The sequence below is a fragment of the Triticum urartu genome, chromosome 3A, assembly GCF_056163025.1.
Source record: "Triticum urartu cultivar PI428250 chromosome 3A, HENAU_Tu73, whole genome shotgun sequence".
NCBI lineage: Eukaryota > Viridiplantae > Streptophyta > Magnoliopsida > Poales > Poaceae > Triticum > Triticum urartu.
In genome coordinates this window covers 720,092,035-720,116,403 of record NC_141875.1, presented here as the reverse complement: position 1 = coordinate 720,116,403, position 24,369 = coordinate 720,092,035, and the positions used below count along the sequence as shown (strand labels likewise).

At 48.2% G+C, this 24,369-nt stretch overlaps 1 pseudogene; it reads right to left on the bottom strand.

Moving 5' to 3' along the window:
• Positions 1–5,642: 5,642 nt before the first annotated feature.
• Positions 5,643–23,151, bottom strand: LOC147982112 (polygalacturonase-like; annotated as a pseudogene).
• Between the last annotated feature and the right edge of the window lie 1,218 nt (positions 23,152–24,369).

Genomic DNA, 24,369 nt, shown 5'->3' with positions numbered 1-24,369 from the left:
GGAGGCAAGGTACGCCGCCATATCCATCTCATACCCGAGCAGGTTCTTCCAGAAGCGCCCCTCGCCTGCCACCTTGTCAACCACTTCCTCCGGAAGGTTCAACATGTAGGTGCCGTTGTGCCCGCTACGTTCTCCCATGGTGAACAACAAGATCCCACTCTTCTCGCCAAACCATCGCAGCTTGATCGCAGGGGGGTAGTATGCCACGTCCATCAGCTTCCCCATCTGCTTCATCGGTACGATTTCACGAAAGGTACATATCTTACCGGTGTGGATGTCATCTTCATGTGCAAACTCGAGATAGGTTAGCTTCAGCACGAGCTTTTTCCACAATTTTATGTTTGGGATTGCCCTGAAACAACAATACATCAAGAAAAGCCGATTGTCCGATGAGACGCCCATCAGGCGGTTGTTTGGGCTAAATTTGGAGGTGTCACACGGCACCAGGTGCATGTCCATTCTATGGTCCTCATCAGTCTGATCCAGGCGCACCCCGAACACGCCTTGCTCGAGAGCCCAGTATGCCACCCCGCGGTGTACCACGGAGGGGCTGATGTTGCAGATCTTGGAACTGGGGATGTTGACAATGGATTCAGTCTCCGGTCCCCAGCGACCCGTGTCCGAGGAGTAGCACCGGAGCACCGTGGACAGCCCACCGCCGCGGTGGTGGTTGTAGATGAGCAGAATACGGAAGAAGTTGCGGCAGCCCGGTGGACAGAGATCGTGGCTGGTGAGCAACGCGCAGCCGTAGTTTAGTATCTTCGTTTTGTTCTTGCCTGCTAAGACCAAAGGCGGGATGAGAACGATGTTGTCAGACGTCATTGGGTTACACATGGCGAGCCGGAGGCCGTCGATGGCTCGATCCTGACGCCGGTGGCGCCGGAGCTCCAAAACGAGGCGGCCGTTCCGGGATGCGACCGGACGGGAGTGGTCGAGTAGCCCGTGGCCATCATCTGGTCCAGCGACACCTAAAGGCTCCCGGCCCTCACTGAGGAGGAAGCGAGCGCCGGAGGGCATCGGGACAAAACACGGCCGTGGCGACGCCGCCGCGTCCCTGCCACGCGTGGTGGGCCAGTCTTTCTCCTGGTGGAAGAGGCCGACGGCAAGGTCCGGGAAGGAGCAGCCGAGGGGCGGCAGGCAGCGGGAGATGACGGCTGCCCTCGTGGCCACGACGCGGTCCCAGCGCCGGCACGTGGCGGCGCAGCGGACCACCGCGGCCGCGCCGGGCAGCCGGGTGAAGATGTCGGCGAGGGCGTCGTCACAGAGAGACGCCGTTGGGCCGCCGCTGGCGACTTCGTGGTGATGATGATGGCGATTTTTCTTTTTCTTCTTTGAGAAACAATGGCGGCGATCTTTCTTGATCCGGCAGTAAGACGCGGAGGCGGCGGCCCCGGAACGACGGAGCTTCCGTTGTCCCATGGTATCGATGGTCTTTTGATGCGTTGATCTGCTATATCGACGGTGTCCGACCGCGAAAACGACTTCCAGCCAGCGTGCTGACCTTTTAAACTCTTCCGTCATCTTATCTTTAGTCAGCACAGCAGCTGTTGATCGTGAATTCCAGATGGATAGACCTTGCTCCCGAAAATACGCCTTTCCTCCACATGTTGTCTGAGTAATAGTTGAAGATTAGCGATAGAACTAGAAAATGATTTTTTTAGCCGATTTATAGGAAAACCAGTTTTACGATAGTTTTTGTGAATAATAAGTTTACAAAATAATGTGTTTGGTTAGAAACTAGTAATCGTAATCGTGCACGCGCAATACTGAAAAAAGAGACTAAATTGGAAGAATTCACATCTTGTTGATACACCAGTACAAATGTTGGATGCGGTGGACTCCTATAGATGGGCTTGGGACAAGATTGGATGGTTCACCACACGGACGGCTTATGCGGCGCGGTTCTGGGGCAGAGTGACCGCGCCGGCCGCCGAGTTCACACGAGTCGCATCTCTCGCAGCTCGGGAGGTTCCCCAGCCCTAGCCGCCACTGGGGCCGAATCCACCTACCTTCCGCGTCTCGCGGGTGGGTGTGGAGCCCTTATGCGTGTGGAGGCGCGTCAGATCCGGCGAGGCAGCGGTGATGGCTATGGCGATGGCTGGCCTTGCTACGGACGACGGCGACTACAACGCGTCAGTAGGGGTGGACTAACGAGCAGCTCGGCTCGTTAAGCTCGTACTCGTTAAGCTCGTGCTCGTTAAGGCTCGGCTCGTTAAGCTCGTTAAGATTAACGAGCAGAAAACCCTGCTCGGCTCGGCTCGTTTGAAACTCGTTAAGCTCGTGAGCGCTCGTTAACAGATTATAATGTTTTATGATATACAGGATAAATGTGTAGGTGTGGTTTTCAAGACGAAATATGATGACTATAAAAAGAAATGCAGTAGTTTGTTGTCTCATAGGTCGATTAGATTGAATAGATGGGCTAAGGTGCTATAAAAGTTTGTCACGTAAAATGAAAATATGTGTTGTGTTGTTACTAACGAGCTTAACGAGCTACTCGTGAAACTCGTTAGCTCGCTCATTAAGCTCGTTAAGCTTAACGAGTTAAAATCAATGATTGGCTTTGTTCATTAAGAAGCGAGCTACGAGCTTAACGAGCCGAACTATCGAGCGCTCATTAAGCTCGCGAGTTATGAGCTTTTGGTCGCGTCAGGCAGCCAGGTCACAGGAGGCGGCTTGCCTAGTTCGGGCGGCGGCGACTTAGGCTGCAGTAGTGAGTCATCTGGTTTCGGATTGGCAGCGGTGTGGAGGGCCTGGTGGACTGCTCGATGGCACCTCCGGTCAGATCTGTTCTGGCCGGTGCAGCCGGTGGTGGTGGTGATCATCTCCTTCGTCGGAGGTGGTCGGCCAGAGACTGGGTGGTCGGATCTCGAGATCCTTCATATAGTCCCGGCTGTGAGTCGGGAAGACATAGTTGCTGGTGAAAACCGAGCTGATGGCAGGTGATGGCGGCGTTCTGTGTCATTACCTTGATGAAGGTATTCTCGAGTAACTACCGTCGACCCACACGCGCTGCTCCGAGAAAACCCTAGGATCTGGTGTTCCAGATCGGACGATGGCGGCACTATGGTGTCGTCTCTCTCTTGGGAGTATCGTTTGTGGAGCAGCGCTGGAAGGCAGAGGCAGGAGGCGGAGCGGCTTCGTCTTTAACGTAGCTTCGGTGGAGATGTTAAGTCATGCATGGCCGACAGGTGCTGCGCTTTGCCATGCCTAGTCGACAGGTGCTACACACGACAGATTTTCCAAAGTCTCCGCGTCGAGATGGACGAGCGCAGGGCGGTGGCATCGTTAGGCGCCGTGGTGGCGTCGACGGTTCGTCGGATTGGCAAGGATGATGCGGATCTCTCCCCTGAAGACAGGACAATGGTTGATGCTGGCGGCTTCTAAAACGTGCGCATGTGGTTTACATTTTAGGTCCGCCGCACGTTATATGGATGGATTGACGACGATATCAGTTATAGATATGGGGAGTGAGAGCACTCCGCATTATCAAGTTTGTAGATGTGAGTGGTGGCTTCGGGTGGCTTGATGTATGTTTTTGTTACACCTTCGTCGTGGAATAATTAATAAAGATGGCCGTATGCATCGACTGGTGCAGAGGCCGGGGATTTAACCTCCTTCTCAAAAAAAAAGCCCCTCTAAGATGCAAGTTCTTCACTCTGCTCGCACTTAGGAACAGGTGTTGGATCTCAAATAGACTCGCGAGAAGGGGATTAAATAACTATGAAAAATGCCTTTTCTGACCAAAAGGACGCGACAATCGATCACATTCTTCTACAATGCGTTTTTGCGCGTGAGGTGTGGACCCGCGTGCGCGTCGCTTTGGAGAAGCAATCCTGGATACCCATGGATCGACACCAAGGGCAGGACAAGCCTAGGTAAGAAGGTCTCTCGAGCAGTCCTGATTCTTGTACCATGGGAACTATGAAAACATTGCCACAGAATTGTCTTCGACGGGCTACCCCCTCGATCTGATATGTAATTAACCAATTAGAGGTGGAGGGGAGGATGTGGAAGGATGCGGGTCTACTTAAAGGAAATGTAGACGCCTTTCTCGGGGGATTATCGGTGGGCTTGAGTGGGAGTAGCTAGCATTCTGGCTTAGTGGAGTTGGAGTTGTGTTCTCATAATATAACTGCCAATGTGGAGGGGTTCTTCACCCCACTTCTTTTTTAATATATAATACACACACTCTACATATTTAAGAAAAAAAAATACAAATGTAAAATAAGGAGGTGAGTTCGTAAAACATCGATCGGGATTACATTAAGCTTCTCTGTATGGATGAGATCAAGGATGCAAGGAGGACCGCAGGACGATGACCGATGGCAGTCTGGCCCTGTGCCGTGTGGATATGTTAGACCATAAGCCTGAAACAACTAAAAAGACGAATGAGAACATGAACCTCACTGTGCCATGTGAGTTTTCAAGTCTGCTAATGTTTGAGTCCAGAACAGAGCCTTGCTATTCACCTCAAACAAGAATGATGCTAGTAGTTGGAGTCAAGAATTCAACTCACCTTAACATTTTTCATTTGCAGAAAAACTCTCAATAGAACCCAATAGAATCAATAAACGGATTTGAATGTAATTTTTATTTCTGGTTTTTGTTGTACTGCCATGATTAAAGATGAATAGATTGAAATTTTTTCACAAAAATAAAAATAAAAATTAGCTTCAAACTATCGGACAAGACATGTTCTAGCTGTATATTCTTTTTACCACCACGGACGATTTTACCGTCCCGGTTCGCTCCATAAAACTGGAGCCACTCCATACACTGTGCTGCGCAGCACTCCATTTACCGCGTCCCGTGAGAAGAGGGACCCGACTTCCAAGCCTCCCATTGATCTCGCTCTCCCTATAACCCCAGGCGCTAAGTGCAACTAGTGCAACGCCTAGGCGGTAGGCGCCGCACTGTATAGTGTAGCGCCTATCTCTTAGACGTTGCACACTGACTTAGCATTTTTTAATTAGCTCGGGGTGTGATGATGGTCAGGCGTGTAGCGCCTGAGAGCCCGGCGTTGCACAGTTTAGCGTGACGCCTAGCTGTCGGACGCTACACAAAAAGGTTAGTCCGGTGAAATTTTTTTGTCAACAGTTTATTTTGTGATTTTGTTTTGTCCACAGGTCAAAACAGTGATTTTTGCCCCATCCGTCCTACTCCTACCTGCCGTCTGAGGTCTGGCTGTCAGGCGTGACATTCTCCCCTCGTTGGAGACCGGCTTTCACCCAAGTCGGTGTTGTTGTGAAATGCTTGTTCAGCTCCACATACGGGATCCCCCCACGTCGCCGGGGACTGGTATGTCGCGCCACTGGATGACGACGCCGCACGCCGGTGCGCCTTGAACAAGAGACAGACACACCTCGGTAAGAGCATCTTCAACCGTCCGGTTCCCCAAGCGCCGAAAAAGAACCATCTAGGGGTGAGCCGACGCTACATTGGCGCATGGAAGCGACTTTGTTCCTAGTCGTCGGCCTACAGGACGCTCCGAGTTCAGCGATATACCGTACAAATATATACATACTCGGCGATTTTGGCACAAAACTCGGTGAAACTTTATTGAAATTTGTAAAAAAACATGAAAACATGCAAATTACGTCCAAACTACGCCTAACCGCTGCCGCCGTCGTCGTCGTCGTCTACATGCCGAGAAGCCTGTAGAAACGGGTGTAGTCGCCGCCGTCGTCGTCGTCTTCGTCGCGTGCCTCGCCAGTGCCGCCGCCGTCCCTGCTGCAGCCCTGGCCAGGGTCGCCGACGCGCGGTGGGACGCTGGACGGCCCGGCCTCGTCCTCCCCATCGCTGTGGAGGACGGTGACGCCGCCCTCCTCGCGCCCGCGGCGCCGGGCCTGGAGCTCCGCGTACGCCCGGCGCTAGCGGCATACCTCACTAGTGAAAAAAGGGCTTTCGTTCGGGCCTGGCCAGCACATTAGTCCCGGTTCTTCCACGAACGGGGACCAATGGATGCATTTGTCCCGGTTCATGAGCTCAGGGGGCCGGTCGGGGCCGTGTGGGCATGGTCCCGGTTCGTATGGACCCATTTGTCCCGATTCTAGGCACGAAGCGGGATTAATGGGCCTCGCTCCTGGCCCACAAACATTTGTCCCGGTTCGTGGCTAGTCCCGGTTCCAGCCACAAACCGGGACAAATGAGTTGCCTATATATACCCCGTCGCCGCAGCAGAGCACTCCACAGTGCTTTGTTTTTTCTGGCCGGCGAGGGGAGGGCATTTGGGTGCTCTAGCTCACCTCCTATGCACACGAGGTGTTCGATGAAATGCCCGAGTCACGCTAGTTAAGCTTTCTCCTCTCGAAGCTCGACCTCCAAGCTCCATTTCCCCCGAGATTTGTCTAGGTTTAGCGGTCCGTCACGTCCCGTCCCCGTCTCACCGTCATCGATCGCCCGCGCCGATCTCGTCGCTTGCACCACCGTGGTGAGCCTCTTATATTCTTCCGAAAGAAAAAAATTCTTACTTTAGATAGATACTTGTCTAATTTTCTTACTTTTATTATTGCTTGTTATTATATAGTGCGATGATTTTCGCATCTGCCCCCGTCGGCCCTCGTCCTGGCTATGATTCGGATGTGATATATATTATCTTTTATAACTACTTGGTTCATTTATTGTTTATGACAAATATGCCCATCAAGTTGACATAGATTTTATTTATGTAGGAGGTAGTTGAACCGGAAATTCCAACCGACCCTATTGTCGAGAGGTTAAATTTAGTTGAAAAAGAAAAAAATTACCTGAAGGAAAAAATAAAAAAAAATTGAGGAGGAGAAGATGGTATTGGAGTTGCATGTTGCAGATGTCGTTGATGATCACACGATCAAGATGGATGCAATGCGGTTGAAGATTAGAAAGATTAGAAAATATGCCATTCATACCGAGGCTTGGTATCATTATGCCGTTGGATCATTTTTTACCTTGGTTGTGATTATGATCGCATTTGTTGTTGCATTGAAAGGTTTTACATAGTTTCAATGTATGGTTTAACTAGATGCTCTTGAGAGCTATATGTTGTTCAATGAGAACTATGTATGTACTTTGTTTTTAATGTGATGATGAACCTTATATTAATTTGGTCACTTATCTATTCATGAGAGCTATATGTACTAAATTGATGATGTGGCTTTGAATGGTGCATTTTGAACACAGAAAAAGTATGGTGTTCAAATAAGTTCAAAAAAATGAAATCCCTTTATAACAGACGAGTTTCCGTATGAAACCCTGATACTTCGAAAGAGATTGTCCGTTTTGTACACGAAGTGCATCCAGTTTTTGCCGTAAGCCTCTCTACTTTCTTGCACATGCTATGTGGGCCTGCTCCTGGACGTAGTCCTCCTTCACCCACTTGAGGGCGGACTCGTCATCGGGGGCCGCCATCTCGACATGCTCCAGCTTCACCGGGAGCAGCCCCGGCTCAGGCTTCGGTCGTACCAGGCGGAGGGAGCGCCTCGCCGGTGCTGGACCAGGCGGGGAGGGTCGGGTACCCTGCGAGTGTGGTGCCCGAGCGGCGTCTCCTCCGGCTCGGGCTTGACGGGGTGGAGTCCGACAACGAGGACGACCCTGGCTCCATGTTGGGGATCGTAGCAGAAATTTAAAATTTTCTACGCATCACCAAGATCAATCTATGGAGTAATCTAGCAACGAGGGGAAGGAGAGTGCATCTACATACCCTTGTAGATCGCTAAGCGGAAGCGTTCAAGTGAACGGGGTTGATGGAGTCGTACTCGTCGTGATCCAAATCACCGATGATCCTAGCGCCGAACGGACGGCACCTCCGCGTTCAACACACGTACGGAACGGAGACGTCTCCCACGCCTTGATCCAGCAAGGAGGAGGGAGAGGTTGAGGAAGAGAGTCCAACAGCAGCACGACGGCGTGGTGGTGATGGAGTGCCAGTTCTCCGGCAGGGCTTCGCCAAGCTCATGCGGAGGAGGAGAGGTATTGGAGGGGAGGGGCTGCGCCGGGTTCAAGGGTGTGGCCGCCCTCCCACCCCTACACTATTTATAGGTGGGGAGAGAGGGGGCTGGCCCCCCTAGATCCCATCTAGGGTTGGGGGCGGCAGCCAAGGGGGGGAGGAGTGCCTCCCAAGTCAAGTGGAGGCCCTCCCCCTTAGGGTTTCCCCTCTCCCATGCGCATGGGCCTTGGGGGGGCTGGTGCCCTTGGCCCATTAAGGTTAGGGCGCCCCCCTACAGCCCATGCTGCTGTATTTGACGTGGTGGAACATTTTCCGGACCTCCGGACCCTCCGGAATCCTCCGGAACCTTCCGGAAGCTTCCCGGTATAATACTGGAAAAAACCGAACTTTTCCCGGAACCCGAGCAACAACTTTCCATATATAAATTTTTACCTTCTGACCATTCCGGAACTTCTTGTGACATCCGGGATCTCATCCGGGACTCCGAACAACATTCGGTAATCACACACAAGTCTTCCTAATAACCCTAGCGTCATCGAACCTTAAGTGTGTAGACCCTACGGGTTCGGGAACCATGCAGACATGACCAAGACAACTCTCCAGCCAATAATCAACAGCGGGATCTGGATACCCATGTTGGCTCCCACATGTTCCACGATGATCTCATCGGATGAACCACGATGTCGAGGATTCAATCAATCCCGTATTCAATTCCCTTTGTCCAGCGGTATTGTACTTGCCCGAGATTCGATCGTCGGTATCCGATACCTTGTTCAATCTCGTTACCGGCAAGTCTCTTTACTCATTTCGTAACACATCATCCCGTGATCAACTCCTTGGTCACATTGTGCACATTATGATGATGTCCTACCGAGTGGGCCCAGAGATACCTCTCCGTTACACGGAGTGACACATTATGATGATGTCCTACCGAGTGGGCCCAGAGAAACGACAGCTTAGGTTTCTTCCCAAACCATAATTCATACGATGCCGTCTCAACGGATTTCGACGGAGCCCTATTTAAAGTGAATGCGGCAGTCTCTAAAGCATAGCCCCAAAATGACAGCGGTAGATCGGTAAGAGACATCATAGTGAAGGAAATATGCCCTAGAGGCAATAATAAAGTTATTATTTATTTCCTTATATCATGATAAAAGTTTATTATTCATGCTAGAATTGTATTAACCGGAAACATAATACATGTGTGAATACATAGACAAACAGAGTGTCACTAGTATGCCTCTACTTGACTAGCTCGTTAATCAAAGATGGTTATGTTTCCTAACCATGAACAAAGAGTTGTCATTTGATTAACGGGATCACATCATTAGTTGAATGATCTGATTGACATGACCCATTCCATTAGCTTAGCACCCGATCGTTTAGTATGTTGCTATTGCTTTCTTCATGACTTATACATGTTCCTATGACTATGAGATTATGCAACTCCCGGTTGTCGGAGGAACACTTTGTGTGCTACCAAACGTCACAACGTAACTGGGTGATTATAAAGGAGCTCTACAGGTGTCTCCGAAGGTACATGTTGGGTTGGCGTATTTCGAGATTAGGATTTGTCACTCCGATTGTCGGAGAGGTATCTCTGGGCCCCCGTCGGTAATGCACATCACTGAAGCCTTGCAAGCATTGCAACTAATGAGTTAGTTGCGGGATGATGTATTACGGAACGAGTAAAGAGACTTGCCGGTAACGAGATTGAACTAGGTATTGGATACCGACGATCGAATCTCGGGCAAGTAACATACCGATGACAAAGGGAACAACGTATGTTGTTATGCGGTCTGACCGATAAAGATCTTCGTAGAATATGTAGGAGCCAATATGGGCATCCAGGTCCCGCTATTGGTTATTGACCGGAGACGTGTCTCGGTCATGTCTACATTGTTCTCGAACCGATAAAGATCTTCGTAGAATATGTAGGAGCCAATATGAAGGAGTTCGGAGTCCCGGATGAGATCGGGGACATGACGAGGAGTCTCAAAATGGTCGAGACGTAAAGATCGATATATTGGACGACTATATTCGGACATCGGAAAGGTTCCGAGTGATTCGGGTATTTTTCGGAGTACCGGGTAGTTACGGGAGAAGCAATGGGCCTTGATGGGCTTTAGTGGGAAGAGGAGAAAGGGCCAAGGGGCTGCTGCGCCCCCCCTCCCCTCTGGTCCGAATTGGACTAGGGAAAAGGAGGCCGACCACCTTTCCTTCTCCTCCACTTCCTTCTCCCTTCCTCCCCTCTTGGTGGACTCCTACTAGGACTTGGAGTCCTAGTAGGACTCCACATCCTGGCTGCACCAATTGCCTTGGCCGGCCTCCTCCTCCTCCATCCTTTATATACTGAGGCAAGGGGCACCCCATGAACACAAGTTGATCTTCATGATCGTTCTCTTAGCTGTGTGCGGTGCCCCCTCCACCATAATCCTCGATCATATTGTAGCGGTGCTTAGGCGAAGCCCTGCGACGGTAGAACATTAAAATCGTCACCACGCCGTCGTGCTGATGGAACTCCTCCCCGACGCTTTGCTGGATCGGAGCCCGGGGATCGTCATCGAGCTGAACGTGTGCCAAGAACTCGGAGGTGCCAGAGTAACGGTGCTTGGAATGGTCGGATCATGAAGACGTACGACTACATCAACCGCGTTGTCACAACGCTTCCGCTGTCGGTCTACAAGGGTATGTAGATCACACTCTCCCCTCTCGTTGCTATGCATCACCATGATCTTGCGTGTGCGTAGGAATTTTTTTTGAAATTACTACGTTCCTCAACAGTGGCATCCGAGCCTAGGTTTTATGTGTTGATGTTATATGCATGAGTAGAACACAAGTGAGTTGTGGGCGATATAAGTCATACTGCTTACCAGCATGTCATACTTTGGTTCGGCGGTATTGTTGGACGAAGCGGCCCGGACCGACATTACGCGTACGCTTACGCGAGACCGGTTCTCCCGACGTGCTTTGCACAAAGGTGGCTAGCGGGTGACAGTTTCTCCAACTTTAGTTGAACCGAGTGTGGCTACGCCCGGTCCTTGCGAAGGTTAAAACAACACCAACTTGACAAACTATCGTTGTGGTTTTGATGCGTAGGTAAGATTGGTTCTTGCTTAAGCCCGTAGCAGCCACGTAAAACTTGCAACAACAAAGTAGAGGACGTCTAACTTGTTTTTGCAGGGCATGTTGTGATGTGATATGGTCAAGACATGATGCTAAATTTTATTGTATGAGATGATCATGTTTTGTAACCGAGTTATCGGCAGCTGGCAGGAGCCATATGGTTGTCGCTCTATTGTATGCAATGCAATCGCGCTGTAATGCTTTACTTTATCACTAAGCGGTAGCGATAGTCATGGAAGCATAAGATTGGCGAGACAACAACGATGCTACGATGGAGATCAAGGTGTCGCGCCGGTGACGATGGTGATCATGACGGTGCTTCGAAGATGGAGATCACAAGCACAAGATGATGATGGCCATATCATATCACTTATATTGATTGCATGTGATGTTTATCTTTTATGCATCTTATCTTGCTTTGATTGCCTGTAGCATTTTAAGATGATCTCTCACTAATTATCAAGAAGTGTTCTCCCTTAGTATGCACCGTTGCGAAAGTTCTTCGTGCTGAGACACCACGTGATGATCGGGTGTGATAGGCTCTACGTTCAAATACAACGGGTGCAAAACAGTTGCACACGCGGAATACTCAGGTTATACTTGATGAGCCAAGCATATACAGATATGGCCTCGGAACACGGAGACCGAAAGGTCGAGCGTGAATCATATAGTAGATATGATCAACATAGTGATGTTCACCAATGAAACTACTCCATCTCACGTGATGATCGGACATGGTTTAGTTGATTTGGATCACGTAATCACTTAGAGGATTAAAGGGATGTCTATCTAAGTGGGAGTTCTTAAGTAATATGATTAATTGAACTTAAATTTATCATGAACTTAGTCCTGGTAGTATTTTGCAAATTATGTTGTAGATCAATAGCTCGCGTTGTTGCTTCCCTGTGTTTATATGTTCCTAGAGAAAATTGTGTTGAAAGATGTTAGTGGCGATGATGCGGATTGGATTCGTGATCTGAGGTTTATCCTCATTGCTGCACAGAAGAATTATGTCCTTGATGCACCGCTAGGTGACGGACCTATTGCAGGAGCAGATGCAGACGTTATGAATGTTTGGCTAGCTCAATATGATGACTACTTGATAGTTTAGTGCACCATGCTTAATGGCTTAGAATCGGGCCTTCAAAGACGTTTTGAACGTCATGGAGCATATGAGATGTTTCAGGAGTTGAAGTTAATATTTCAAGCAAATACCCGGGTTGAGAGATATGAAGTCTCCAACAAGTTCTATAGCTAAAAGATGAAGGAGAATCGCTCAACTAGTGAGCATGTGCCCAGATTGTCTGAGTACTACAATCGCTTGAATCAAGTGGGAGTTAATCTTCCAGATAAGATAGTGATTGATAGAATTCTCTAGTCACCATCACCAAGTTAGTAGAACTTCGTGATGAACTATGATATGCAAGGGATAACGGAAACGATTCCCAAGCTCTTCGTAATGCGGAAATTGACGAAGGTAGAAATCGAGAAAAACATCAAGTGTTGATGGTAGACAAGACCACTAGTTTCAAGAAAAGGGCGGAGGGAAGAAGGGGAACTTCAAGAAGAACAGCAAGCAAGTTGCTGCTCAAGTGAAGAAGCCCAAGTCTGGTCCTAAGCCTGAGACTAAGTGTTTCTACTGCAAAGGGACTGGTCACTGGAAGCGGAACTACCCCAAGTGATTGGCAGATAAGAAGGATGGCAAAGTGAACATAAGTATATTTGATATACATGTTATTTATGTGTACTTTACTAGTGTTTATAGCAACCCCTCAGTATTTTGATACTAGTTCAGTTGCTAAGATTAGTAAGTCGAAACGGGAGTTGCAGAATAAACAGAGACTAGTTAAGGGTGAAGTGACGATGTGTGTTGGAAGTGGTTCCAAGATTGATATGATCATCATCGCACACTCCCTATACTTTCGGGATTAGTGTTGAACCTGAATAAGTGTTATTTGGTGTTTGCGTTAAGCATGAATATGATTTGATCATGTTTATTGTAATACGGTTATTCATTTAAGTAAGAGAATAAATTGTTGTTCTGTTTACATGAATAAAACCTTATATGGTTACACACCCAATGAAAATAGTTCGTTGGATCTCGATCGTAGTGATACACATAATCATAAATATTGAAACCAAAAGATGCAAAGTTAATAATGATAGTGCAACTTATTTGTAGCACTGCCGTTTAGTTCATATTTGTGTAAAGCGCATGAAGAAACTCCATGCTGATGGGATTTTGGAATCACTTGATGCTTGCGAACCATGCCTCATGGGCAAGATGACTAAGACTCCGTTCTCCGGAGCGAGCAACTGACTTATTGGAAATAATACATACGGATGTATGCGGTCCGATGAGTGTTAAGGCTCACGGCAAGTATCGTTATTTTCTGAACTTCACAGATGATTTGAGCAGATATGGGTATATCTACTTGATGAAACATAAGTCTGAAACATTTGAAAAGTTCAAAGAATTTCAGAGTGAAGTGGAAAATCATCGTGACAAGAAAATAAAGTTTCTACGATCTGATCGCGGAGACAAATATTTGAGTTACGAGTTTGGTCTTCAATTAAAACAATGTGGAATAGTTTCACAAACTCATGCCACATGGAACACCACAGCATAATGGTGTGTCCGAACGTCATAACCGTACTTTATTGGATATAGTGCAATCTATGATGTCTCTTACCGATCTACCACTATCATTTTGGGGTTATGCATTAGAGACAGCTGCATTCACGTTAAAAGGGCACCATCTAAATCTGTTGAGACGACACCGTATGAACTGTGGTTTGGCAAGAAACCAAAGTTGTCGTTTCTTAAAGTTTGGGGTTGCAATGCTTATGTGAAAAAGTTTCATCCTGATAAGCTCAAACCCAAATCGGAAAAGTGTGTCTTCATAGGATACCCAAAAAGTTACTGTTGGGTACACCTTCTATCACAGATCCAAAGGCAATACATTCGTTGCTAAGAATGGATCCTTTCTAGAGAAGGAGGTTCTCTCGAAAGAAGTGAGTGGGAGGAAAGTAGAAACTTGATAAGGTAATTGTACCTTCTCCCTTATTGGAAAGTAGTTCATCACAGAAATCTGTTCCTGTGACTACTACACCAATTAGTGAGGAAGCTAATGATGATGATCATGTAACTTCAGATCAAGTTACTACCGAATCTCGTAGGTAAACCAGAGTGAGATCCGCACTAGGGTGGTACGGTAATCCTGTTCTGGAGGTCATGCTACTTGACCATGATGAACCTACGAACTATGAAGAAGCGATGGTGAGCCCAGATTCCGCAAAATGGCTTGAGGCCATGAAATCTGAGATGGGATCCATGTATGAGAACAAAGTATGGACTTTGGTTGACTTGCCCGATGATCGGCAAGCAATTGAGAATAAATGGATCTTCAAGAGGAAGACGGACGCTGATAGTAGTGTTACTATCTACAAAGCTAGAATTGTCGCAAAAGGTTTTCGACAAGTTCAAGGTGTTGACTACGATGAGAGTTTCTCACTCGTATCTATGCTTAAGTCTGTCCAAATCATGTTAGCAATTGCCGCGTTTTATGAAATCTGGCAAATGGATAAACAAAACTGCATTCCTTAATAGATTTATTAAAGAAGAGTTGTATATGATACAACCAGAAGGTTTTGTCAATCCTAAAGGTGCTAACAAAATATGCAAGCTCCAGCGATCCATCTATGGACTGGTGCAAGCATCTCGGAGTTGGAATATACGCTTTGATAAGTTGATCAAAGCATATAGTTTTATACAGACTTGCGGTGAAGCCTGTATTTACAAGAAAGTGAGTGGGAGCACCACAACATTTCTGATAAGTATATGTGTATGAAATATTGTTAATCGGAAATAATGTAGAATTATTCTGCAAAGCATAAAGGAGTGTTTGAAAGGAATTTTCCAAAGAAATACCTCGGTGAAGTTGCTTACATATTGAGCATCAAGATCTATAGAGATAGATCAAGACGCTTGATAAGGTTTTTCAATAAATACATACCTTGACAAGATTTTGAAGTAGTTCAAAATGGAACAGTCAAAGAAAGAGTTTCTTGCCTATGTTACAAGGTGTGAAATTGAGTAAGACTCAAAGCCCGACCACGGCAGAAGATAGAAAGAGAATGAATGTCATTCCCTATGCCTTGGTCATAGGTTCTATAAAGTATGCCATGCTATGTACCAGATCTATTGTATACCCTACCACTGAGTTTGGCAAGGGAGTACAATAGTGATCTAGGAGTAGATCACTGGACAACGGTCAAAATTATCCTTAGTGGAATAAGGATACGTTTCTCGATTATGGAAGTGAAAAAAGGTTCGTCGTAAAGGGTTACGCCGATGCAAGTTTTGACACTAATCTAGATGAATCTGAGTCTCAATCTAGATACATATTGAAAGTGGGAGCAATTAGGTAGAGTAGCTCCATGCAGAGCATTGTTGACATAAAGATTTGCAAAATACATACGGATCTGAATATAACAGACCCGGTGACTAAAATTATCTCACAAGCAAAACATGATCACACCTTAGTGCTCTTTGGGTGTTAATCACATAGCGATGTGAACTAGATTACTGACTCTAGTAAACCCTTTGGGTGTTGGTCACATATCGATGTGGACTATGGGTGTTAATCACATGGTGATGTGAACTATTGCTAAAAAATCACATGGCGATGTGAACTAGATTATTGACTCTAGTGCAAGTGGGAGACTGAAGGAAATATGCCCTAGAGGCAATAATAAAGTTATTATTTATTTCCTAATATCATGATAAAATTTATTATTCATGCTAGAATTGTATTAACCGGAAACATAATACATGTGTGAATACATAGACAAACAGAGTGTCACTAGTATGCCTCTACTTGACTAGCTCGTTAATCAAAGATGGTTATGTTTCCTAACCATGAACAAAGAGTTGTCATTTGATTAACGGGATCACATCATTAGTTGAATGATCTGATTGACATGACCCATTCCATTAGCTTAGCACCCGATCGTTTAGTATGTTGCTATTGCTTTCTTCATGACTTATACATGTTCCTATGACTATGAGATTATGCAACTCCCGGTTGTCGGAGGAACACTTTGTGTGCTACCAAACGTCACAACGTAACTGGGTGATTATAAAGGAGCTCTACAGGTGTCTCCAAAGGTACATGTTGGGTTGGCGTATTTCGAGATTAGGATTTGTCACTCCGATTGTCGGAGAGGTATCTCTAGGCCCCCCTCGGTAATGCACATCACTGAAGCCTTGCAAGCATTGCAACTAAAGAGTTAGTTGCGGGATGATGTATTATGGAACGAGTAAAGAGACTTGCCGGTAACGAGATTGAACTAGGTATTGGATACCGACGATCGAATCTCGGGCAAGTAACATACCGATGACAAAGGGAACAACATATGTTGTTATGCGGTTTGACCGATAAAGATCTTCGTAGAATATGTAGGAGCCAATATGGGCATCCAGGTCCTGCTATTGGTTATTGACCGGAGACGTGTCTCGGTCATGTCTACATTGTTCTTGAACCGTAGGGTCCGCACGCTTAAGGTTTCGATGACAGTTATATTATGAGTTTATGAGTTTTGATGTACCAAAGGAGTTCGGAGTCCCGGATGAGATCGGGGACATGACGAGGAGTCTCGAAATGGTCGAGACGTAAAGATCGATATATTGGACGACTATATTCGGACATCGGAAAGGTTCCGAGTGATTCGGGTATTTTTCGGAGTACCGGGTAGTTACGGGAGAAGCAATGGGCCTTGATGGGCTTTAGTGGGAAGAGGAGAAAGGGCCAAGGGGCTGCTGCGCCCCCCTCCCCTCTGGTCCGATTTGGACTAGGGAAAAGGGGACCGGCCACCTTTCCTTCTCCTCCACTTCCTTCTCCCTTCCTCCCCTCTTGGTGGACTCCTACTTGGACTTGGAGTCCTAGTAGGACTCCACATCCTGGCCGCACCAATTGCCTTGGCCGGCCTCATCCTCCTCCATCCTTTATATACTGAGGCAAGGGGCACCCCATGAACACAAGTTGATCTTCATGATCGTTCTCTTAGCCGTGTGCGGTGCCCCCCTCCACCATGATCCTCGATCATATTGTAGCGGTGCTTAGACGAAGCCCTGCGACGGTAGAACATCAAAATCGTCACCACGCCGTCGTGCTGACGGAACTCCTCCCCGACGCTTTGCTGGATCGGAGCCCGGGGATCGTCATCGAGCTGAACGTGTGCCAAGAACTCGGAGGTGCCGGAGTAACGGTGCTTGGATCGGTCGGATCGTGAAGACGTACGACTACATCAACCGCGTTGTCACAACGCTTCCGCTGTCGGTCTACAAGGGTACGTAGATCACACTCTCCCCTCTTGTTGCTATGCATCACCATGATCTTGCGTGTGCGTAGGAATTTTTTTGAAATTACTACGTTCCCCAACTCATAGATCGCACCATATCCAATTGAGTGCGATTACGACGTTCGGACACACCATTACGCTGAGGTGTTCCAGGCGGCGTGAGTTGTGAAACTATTCCACATTTCCTTAAGTGCGTGCCAAATTCGTGACTCAAGTATTCTCCCCCACGATCTGATCGCAAGAACTTGATTTTTCTGTCACATTGATTCTCGACCTCACTCTGAAATTCCTTGAACTTTTCAACGGTCTCAGACTTGTGTTTCATTAAGTAGACATACCCATATCTACTCAAGTCATCAGTGAGGGTGAGAACATAACGATAGCCACCGCGGGCCTCAACACTCATTGGACCGCACACATCAGTATGTATGATTTCCAATAAGTTGGTTGCTCGCTCCATTGTTCCTGAGAATGGAGTCTTGGTCATTTTACCCATGAGGCATGTTTCGCACATGTCAAATGATTCGTAATCAAGAGACTAAAAGTCCATCTACATGGAGCTTCTTCATGCATTTGACACCTATGTGACCAAGGCGGCAGTGCCACAAGTATGTGGGACTATCATTATCAACCTTACATCTTTCGGTATTCAAACTATGTATATGTGTAACATTACGCTCGAGATTCATTAAGAATAAACCATTCACCAGTGGAGCATGACCGTAAATATATCTCTCATATAAATAGAACAACCATTATTCTCGGATTTAAATGAGTAGCCATCTCGAATTAAACGAGATCCTGATACAATGTTCATGCTCAAAGTTGGCACTAAATAACAATTATTGAGGGTTAAAACTAATCCCATAGGTAAATGTAGAGGTAGCGTGCCGACGGCGATCACATCGACCTTGGAACCATTCCCGACGCGCATCGTCACCTCGTCCTTCGCCAGTCTCCGCTTATTCAGCAGCTCCTGCTTTGAGTTACAAATGTGAGCAACCACACCGGTATCAAATACCCAGGAGCTACTACGAGTACTGGTAAGGTACACATCAATTACATGTATATCACATATACCTTTAGTGTTGCCGGCCTTCTTGTCCGCTAAATATTTGGGGCAGTTCCGTTTCCAGTGACCACTTCCCTTGCAATAAAAACACTCAGTCTCGGGCTTGGGTCCATTCTTTGGCTTCTTCCCGGCAGCTTGCTTACCGGGCGCGGCAACCCCCTTGCCGTCCTTCTTGAAGTTCTTCTTACCCTTGCCTTTCTTAAACTTAGTGGTTTTATTCACCATCAACACTTGATGTTCCTTTTTGATCTCTGCCTCCACTGATTTCAGCATTGAATATACCTCAGGAATGGTCTTTTCCATCCCCTGCATATTGAAGTTAATCACAAAACTCTTGTAGCTCGATGGAAGCGACTGAAGGATTCTGTCAATGACCGCGTCATCCGGGAGATTAACTCCCAGCTGAGTCGTGCAATTATGCAACCCAGACATTTTGAGTATGTGCTCACTGACAGAACTATTTTCCTCCATCTTACAACTGAAGAACTTGTCGGAGACTTCATATCTCTCGACCCGGGCATGAGCCTGGAAAACCATTTTCAGCTATTCGAACATCTCATATGCTCCGTGTTGCTTAAAACGCTTTTGGAGCCCCGGTTCTAAGCTCGTGACTGCGAAGCGTTCATAACGTCTTGGTTCTCTGGGATGGGTGCGTCACCTAGCGGTGCTTCTAGGACATAATCTTTCTTGGAAGCTATGAGGATGATCCTCAGGTTCCGGACCCAGTCCGTATAGTTGCTGCCATCATCTTTCAGCTTGGTTTTCTCTAGGAACGTGTTGAAGTTGAGGACAACATGGGCCATTTGATCTACAAGACATATTGTAAAGATTTTAGACTAAGTTCATGATAATTAAGTTCATCTAATAAAATTATTCAATGAACTCCCACTCACATAGACATCCCTCTAGTCATCTAAGTGAAACATGATCCAAGTCAACTAGGCCGTGTCCGATCATCACGTGAGACGGACTAGTCAACATCGGTGAACATCTTCATGTTGATCATATCTTCTATACGACTCATGCTCGACCTTTCGGTCTTCCGTGTCCCGAGGCCATGTCTGTACATGCTAGGCTCGTCAAGTCAACCTAAGTGTATTGCGTATGTAAATCTGGCTTACACCCGTTGTATTCGAACATTAGAATCTATCACACCCGATCATCACGTGGTGCTTCGAAACAAAGAACCTTCGCAACGGTGCACAGTTAGGGGGAACACTTTCTTGAAATTATTACGAGGGATCATCTTATTTAAGCTACCGTCGTTCTAAGCAAATAAGATGTAAAACATGATAAACATCACATGCAATCAAATAGTGACATGATATGGCCAATATCATTTGCTCCTTTTGATCTCCATCTTCGAGGCTCCATGATCATCGTTGTCACCGGCATGACACCATGATCTCCATCATCGTGTCTTGTTGAAGTTGTCTCGTCATCTATTACTTCTACTACTATGGCTAACGCTTTAGCAATAAAGTAAAGTAGTTACATGACGTTTATGTTGACACGCAGGTCATAAATAAATTAAGACAACTCCTATGGTTCCTGCCGGTTGTCATACTCATCGACATGCAAGTCGTGATTCCTATTACAAGAACATGATCAATCTCATACATCACATATATCATTCATCACATCCTTTTGGCCACATCACATCACACGACACATGCTGCAAAAACAAGTTAGACGTCCTCTAATTGTTGTTGCAAGTTTTTACGTGGCTGCTATAGGTTTCTAGCAAGAACGTTTCTTACCTATGCCAAAACCACAACGTGATATGCCAATTTCTATTTACCCTTCATAAGGACCCTTTTCATCGAATCCGATCCGACTAAAGTGGGAGAGACAGACACCCGCTAGCCACCTTATGCAACTAGTGCATGTCAGTCGGTGGAACCAGTCTCACGTAAGCGTACGACTAAGGTCGGTCCGGGCCGCTTCATCCCACGATGCCGCCGAATCAAGATAATACTAGTAACGGCAAGTAAATTGACAATATCGACGCCCACACCTGCTTTGTGTTCTACTCGTGCATAGAAACTACGCATAGACCTAGCTCATGATGCCACTCTTGGGAACGTAGCAGAATTTTAAAATTTTCTACGCATCACCAAGATCAATCTATGGAGTCATCTAGCAACGAGGGAGAGGGGAGTGCATCCTCATACCCTTGTAGATCGCGAGCGGAAGCGTTCAAGAGAACAGGGATGATGGAGTCGTACTCATCGTGATCCAAATCACCGATGACCTAGCGCCGAACGGACGGCACCTCCGCGTTCAACACACGTACGGTTGGGAAGACGTCTCCTCCAACTTGATCCAGCAAGGGGGAAGGAGAGGTTGATGGCGATCTCGGCAGGGCTTCGCCAAGCTTAGCGAGAGGGAGAGGTGTCACGGGAGGGAGAGGGAGGCGCCAGGGGCTAGGGTGCGGCTGCCCTCCCTCCCCCCACTATATATAGGACTCCTAGGGGGGCGCCGGCCATAGGAGATGGGATCTCCAAGGGGGGCGGCGGCCAAGGGGGGTGGCTTGCCCCCCAAGCCAAGTGGGGCGCCCCCCACCCATAGGGTTTCCAACCCTAGGCACAGGGGAAGGCCCAAGGGGGGCGCACCAGCCCACTAGGGGCTGGTTCCCCTCCCACTTCAGCCCATGGGGCCCTCCGGGATAGGTGGCCCCACCCGGTGGTCCCGGTACAATACCTGTGACCCCTGAAACTTTCCCGATGGCCGAAACTGGACTTCGTATATATAATTCTTCACCTCCGGACCATTCCGGAACTCCTCATGACATCTGGGATCTCATCCGGGACTCCGAACAACTTTTGGTTTACCGTATACTGATATCTCAACAACCCTAGCGTCACCGAACCTTAAGTGTGTAGACCCTACGGGTTCGGTAGACACGCAGACATGACCGAGACGACTCTCCGGTCAATAACCAACAGCAGGATCTGGATACCCATGTTGGCTCCCACATGCTCCTCGATGATCTCATCGAATGAACGACAATGTCGAGGATTCAATTAATCCCGTATACAATTTCCTTTGTCAATCGATATAAGGGTCGCTTTGAGATCCACCAAGCAATGATCACACTACCATGTTTTTTTCTTTTTGATCTTACGCAACTGTGCACGTGAAGTATTTACAGAAACCATCGAATCAAGAAGATGCTCGCGCTTCTCCGGCCGGACGGCAAACTTCGATCGTCAGAAGCAGCTCGGCGGTCAGACCTCTCCGGACGTGGACCGGCCAGCATTTCCGCACTTGGCCTGCGCCGGCCGCCTGTGCTTGTACGTCAGACTAATGTTCCTGAGCTTGATCCCGCTGCAGGGGTTGGTGCCGCTGCAGTTGAACTTCACTGCAACGGGCATCGCCGATGTGCCCTCGGATGTCCGTGTATGATATGTTGCTGATCTACACCCCGAGCTCTGCATGCACACACAACAACAGAGCTCATGATATAGCCGATGGACGGATTGACGTGCAGGGAACTTGAATGGGGGCATCTCTTACGTACATTGCCTGGGCAGTCGACCTTGCGGGGGCAGTAGTTCTCCGATGAGGATGGGGTTGGCCACGCGGTTCATGGTGACCCGTGAGAAGGAGACGTTGGTGACGGAGCCGGAGTTGGGCATCGCCCACGTCTTGATCCGCAGGCCATTGGTCGTGCCCGTCAACACCGCCTTGTCCACCGTCACGTTCCTCACCCCCTCCTCACCGTCCTACCATCCCAGGCTCCTGATGCTGCCACCGTCCATCCAATGCAAACACAAAACCAATGCTATTACGTTGCGCAAACCACAAGCAGACACAATAATGGATGATGAACCAGCAACTGAAGGTGACACCTGATGTCGTGGCCCGGACCGCACTTGATGTCCCTGATGAGCACGTCGGTGGTGCCGGGCCCTAAGGAGACGCAATCATCGCCGGTGCCGATGGTGGTGTTGAGGATGCTCACATGGCGGGAGTGGCTGATGTGGATGCCATTGGTGTTGGGGCTGTTGGCCGGTGCAATGATCCGTATGCCTTGGACCGTCATGCCGGTGCAGTCGAAGATGGCCATGTGGAATACCTTGCTGTCGAGCAGCGTCAGCTGCTTCACACTCACACCTTTAGACTGGCTAATATCAAGCATCTGCAATCGTACGTACGTATGTCCAACGCCCGTCACAAGGAAACTGAATCCAACCACATTGCAAAAAAAAACCCAAGAAGTTCATGTCATCACTCACCCTGGGTCCTTGCCCGGTGCAATTGCCGACCTTCTTGCACGCCAATACTCCTGTCCCTGCCTGTCTAGCGTCCCGCCGCGGATCGCCAGGCCATCGGCGTGGTGGAACATGATCCACGCCCTGCTGTCCACTGCCGGCGACGCAAAGACGGTGCCGTTGTTGTCAATGGCCACGACCACGCCGGCGCTTCGGCAGGGCCCCCTAAAATAGGCCGGGCTAAGCAGGAACCTGCCCGCCAGCATGTGAAGCACCGGTCGGGAGCCGTAGCGCCTCGTGTCGTTGCACGCTACACCCCACGCGGCCAGGAACGCCCCCACCGAGTCCGCCCTGCCATCAGGCCTCACGCCGTAGTCCACCACATTGTACTCCGCCGCCACCGTCAACGCCACTAGCAGCAGCGAGAGCCTATGGCTGCTCATCTTCCGCACGATCGATCACACACAAATATGTCTATGCCTAAGGTCTCCTTTAGTTTGGAGGAATTTCGTAGGCTGTCGGCAAAGATGACATAGGCCTCTCTCAAGTTCGGGAATAGAGAGTTAAAGATTTCTGCTCTTGGTCAGTTACAAATGGGGAGAGAAGTGAGGCCACTTGATCTAAAAGTTTATCAAGCCGCTTTCCGCCAAACGACATAACACGGATTAGTTAGACGGACACCCAGACTCCCGTAAGCCTATACGCTCAGGCTGGTTGTAATGGAGAGTATCATATATTAGTATCATGCATATGATACTAGTGTATGATATTACCTCCCTAATGCATAGTTGTTGGGAATAGCAGAATTTTAAAATTTTCTACGCATCACCAAGATCAATCTATGGAGTCATCTAGCAACGAGGGAGACGGGAGTGCATCTACATACCCTTGTAGATCGCGAGCGAAAGCGTTCAGGAGAACGGGGTTGATGGAGTCGTACTCGTCGTGATCCAAATCACCGATGATCCTAGCGCCGAACGGACGGCACCTCCGCGTTCAACACACGTACGGTTGGGAAGACGTCTCCTCCAACTTGATCCAGCAAGGGGGAAGGAGAGGTTGATGGAGATCCAGCAGCACGGCGGCGTGGTGGTGGAAGCAACGGCGATCTCGGCAGGGCTTCGCCAAGCTTAGCGAGAGGGAGAGGTGTCACGGGAGGGAGAGGGAGGCTAGTTCCCCTCCCACTTCAGCCCATGGGGCCCTCCGGGATAGGTGGCCCCACTCGGTGGACCCCCGGGACCCTTCCGGTGGTCCCGGTACAATACCGGTGACCCCCGAAACTTTCCCGATGGCCGAAACTGGACTTCCTATATATAATTCTTCACCTCCGGACCATTCCGGAACTCCTCGTGACGTCCGAGATCTCATCCGGGAATCCGAACAACTTTCGGGTTACCGTATACTAATATCTCAACAACCCTAGCGTCACCGAACCTTAAGTGTGTAGACCCTACGGGTTCGGGAGACACGCAGACATGACCGAGACGAATCTTCGGTCAATAACCAACAGCGGGATCTGGATACCCATGTTGGCTCCCACATGCTCCTCGATGATCTCATCGGATGAACCACGATGTGGAGGATTCAATCAATCCCGTATACAATTCCCTTTGTCAATCGGTACGTTACTTACCTGAGACTCGATCGTCGGTATCCCAATACCT